At 45.7% G+C, this 3,708-nt stretch overlaps 1 long non-coding RNA gene across 1 annotated transcript; it reads right to left on the reverse strand.

The window, feature by feature from the left end:
- Window positions 1-1,726: 1,726 nt before the first annotated feature.
- On the reverse strand, window positions 1,727-3,268 carry LOC123130092 (uncharacterized). Its single transcript, XR_006463735.1, has 3 exons — window positions 2,911-3,268; window positions 2,720-2,802; window positions 1,727-1,868 (listed from the first exon to the last, which is right to left on the reverse strand). It is a non-coding gene; the product is annotated as an uncharacterized lncRNA (long non-coding RNA).
- Between the last annotated feature and the right edge of the window lie 440 nt (window positions 3,269-3,708).

The following is a 3,708-nucleotide window of genomic DNA, read 5'->3' on the forward strand; positions in this document are numbered from 1 at the left end:
ACCTAGATCATCAACGGGCTCATCTGATGCCTCTTCTTCAGCTTCTTCCCGCATTGCCGGCTCAGCTTCTTCCCGCATTACCGGCTCAGCTTCTTCCCCCATTGTTGTATCATCGTATTCAGGGAACCCATGGCCAGGATAGCTGTCGTCGTCCTCTTCTTCTTCATTGTCTTCCATCATAACCCCTCTTTCTCCGTGCTTGGTCCAAACATTATAATGGGGCATGAAACCGGACTTAAACAGGTGGACGTGAATGGTTCTTGACGTAGAGTAATTGTGACCATTCTTACAGCGAGCACATGGACAAGGCATAAAACCATCCGCCCGCTTGTTTGCCTCAGCCGCAAGCAGAAAAGTATGCACGCCCTCAACGAACTGGGGAGAGCATCGGTCATCGTACATCCATTGCCGGCTCATCTTCATTACACAACACCGAATAGACCAAATTAATACAAGTTCATACATAAAGTTCATACAACACTTAAATGCAACAAACAAATAACTCTCTAGCTAAAGCATTTAAATGCAACAACAAATACGATCAAGATCGCAACTAAGGTAACAATGGATCCAACAGCATAATGATACCAAGCCTCACTATCGATGGCATATTTTCTAATCTTTCTAATCTTCAAGCGCATTTTCTCCATCTTGATCTTGTGATCATCGACGACATCGGCAACATGCAACTCCAATTCCATCTTCTCCCCCTCAATTCTTTTCAATTTTTCTTTCAAGTACTCGTTTTCTCTTTCAACTAAATTTAACCTCTCGGCAATAGGGTCGGTTGGAATTTCCGGTTCACATACCTCCTAGAAAAAATTTCTATGTCAACTTGATGGGCATAATTTGTCATAAACACGAAATGCAACTAGTTTTAAAAGAGAATATACATACCACATCCGAATCATAACAAGGACTAGGGCCGACGGGGACGGATATCAAAACCATGGCACTATATGTATAACAAACAACGTACGGGTAAGATAATTATACGAGTAACTATATATCCAAATCACACAAACATCAATTTTTATATAAAATTTCATGAACAAGAGGCTCACCACAAGGTGGTGCCGGCGACGGGACGGTGCGGGCGATCGACGGTGGCTACGATGGAGATTTAGAAGGCACTAAGTAAACCACACCTACATATGCAAACTAAGTGTTATTTTTGACCTCAAATTTCATATAAATCAAATACTAGCACATATATATATCCTCCCAAATTACTAAACTCACAAATTAATCACTATATAAAGCATTGCAAGAGCTAATCTAGCAATGAGAGATGAAAGGACAAAGTTGTTAACCTTTGTGATCATTTGAATGGATGGGGGCCTTCAAATCTTGACAAATTTTGGGCAAAATGTGTGATGAGCTCAAGAGGAAGAGGGGAAGAACAGAGAGGAGAGGGGAAAGGGGAAGAACAGAGCGAGCTCGGGTGGACGAAGGGTTTATGTAGGACGACCTTTAGTACCGGTTTGTGCCAAGAACCGGTACTAAAGGGGCTGGAGGGGCCCCATTTTGACAACATCCTGCCACCACTCTCATTAGTACCGGTTCGTGGCACGAACCGGTGCTAAAGTTTCGCCACGAACCGGTACTAATGAAAGCGGCCCGGCTAGCCGTTGGAACCGGCACTAATGTATACATTAGTGCCGGCTCAAATACAAACCGGCACTAATGTGCTTCACATTTGACCCTTTTTCTACTAGTGCTACGCCGCTGCCATGGGGATGACCACCGCCGCCCACCTGCGCCACGTAGGCGACCACCACCGCCACTCGCAGGACCAGACACTTCGTCCGCTTTGGCTGCCGCCGCCACGGATTATTGTTGTGCAGTCAAGAGTGTCACTGCATGATCTGAATACAGTCAAATATACAGAGAATATACAGTCAAGAGTGTGAAAACAGTGACTGAATTTACTGAACTTATGCTAATGAACTACTGAACTCACAACAAAAATCTACAATTCTAAAAAATCTGAGATCTAATGAATCTACTTCTTGAGTTGGTCCTGGCTTGCAAGAGTACATCCTACTGGACATATATAGCAGAGGTTATGCAGAACCAAATTGTCATTGTGGTTTCAGTACAAGAATTGAGTGGTAGTGAGATCAGAACAACCACAAGAATTGTCATTGTCATTGTGGTTTCAGCAAATAAAGTTTCTGCTGGCTAATCGAACTAGCAAACAAACAAGGGTTCTTGAGTTTCACTAGAAATGCTGTTTTGCAATTAAAGTGAGATGAAAACAAGTGAAGTACTAAATGTGTTTGCATGATTGAGTCAAGTTTCATCCATATCATTGTCATTGTCACTGAATGAATGATTCAGTCAAGTTGCACTAGAATTTGATTTTGTAGTACACATTGTGATTTAGTCAAGTTTCGCCCAGAATGACAAGTTAAACTTGACTGTCAATTTTCATTCATTTCTGTGTGTGCACGATTCAGTCTAGGTTCACTAGAATTTCATTTCACAGTACCAGTTTTCAAACAACTCTCCCTGATTCAGTTAAACTGTCATTGTCATTTTGCTGAGATCTTGTTTGAAACTAGTACCCCCACCCATATCAACAACACTAAAATTTGTCGAGGTACTGAATCCACCCACATCAACTTTGACACAAACCTAAAGGTACTTAATCCTAACAGGTTGTTGTGTTAATATCAGCAGCTCTAAATGTGTGAAGGTACTGAACCGAGCGTACCTGAATAAGTGATTGTTCATACTGGAGAGCATGCCCGGTTAATGCTGGAGAAGCCTGAAAAGCATCCAAGTAATCTTCCTAACCTGGTATAGGAGAGATGCAATGTGTAAAAAAATCCAGTCTTTCATCAGATATCCAAAATCTAGTGAACTGAACTGAAACTAAATGGCCCAAGGGAGAAGTGGACCGACCTGCAGGAAGTGGAGTTGTGCGCGGGGGTCGTCGACGGGAACCGGCTGGTATGTGGCCACCACAAATTCCTCATTTGCCTCCCGCTCATCTGTGCTAGTGACGGCGAGGGGGTAGGTGCAGGCGGGGAGGGGCGCGCGGAGGTGGGCAGGCAGGAGCGCACGGGGTGTGGGGAGTGCCATGGCGAGGTGAAGAGGCCGGGTCGGCGAGGCGACGGACGGAGGAGGGGGGAGTTAATGGTAGTGGAGGTGGACATGAACGACGGCCTCCATGGCCAGGGGCACTTGGGGATGGATGCGCCGTTGGTCCGCCGCACAAAATCCAAGCTTTAGATCTGGAACCAGGCAGCGGCGGCGCAGCATGGGGGAAGAAGGCGACGCCGGCCTGGACCTGGGGGGGGGGGGACTGGCTCATCTAACTTCGCTCCTATGAAGTTAGGGAAACAGTACTCTAACTTAGTCTGTGAACCATCAGATGGAAAATAGATGGCCAAGATTCTGCACTGTTCACATGGGGTTGTAGCATACTGTTTGGACGAGCACTGTAGCTAAAATCACTGTTTGTTACCTGTAGCAATTGACACTGTTTAAGAACTGTAGCGATAGATCTCAGCCATTTATTCTAGATTCAACGGATGAAATGTGGCTAAGTTAGGCTCCTAACTTCACAGTAGCTAAGTTAGAGGAGCTGGTTCCCCTGGGGGGAGGACTCGGAGGAGCGATCAAGGCGGCGTGGGCGGGGGAGATGGGGAGCGTCGCGTGGTACGGGGTGGGCGGTGGAGGTAGACTGGTGGGGGAGAA

Source organism: Triticum aestivum, chromosome 6A (genome assembly GCF_018294505.1).
Source record: "Triticum aestivum cultivar Chinese Spring chromosome 6A, IWGSC CS RefSeq v2.1, whole genome shotgun sequence".
Lineage (NCBI taxonomy): Eukaryota > Viridiplantae > Streptophyta > Magnoliopsida > Poales > Poaceae > Triticum > Triticum aestivum.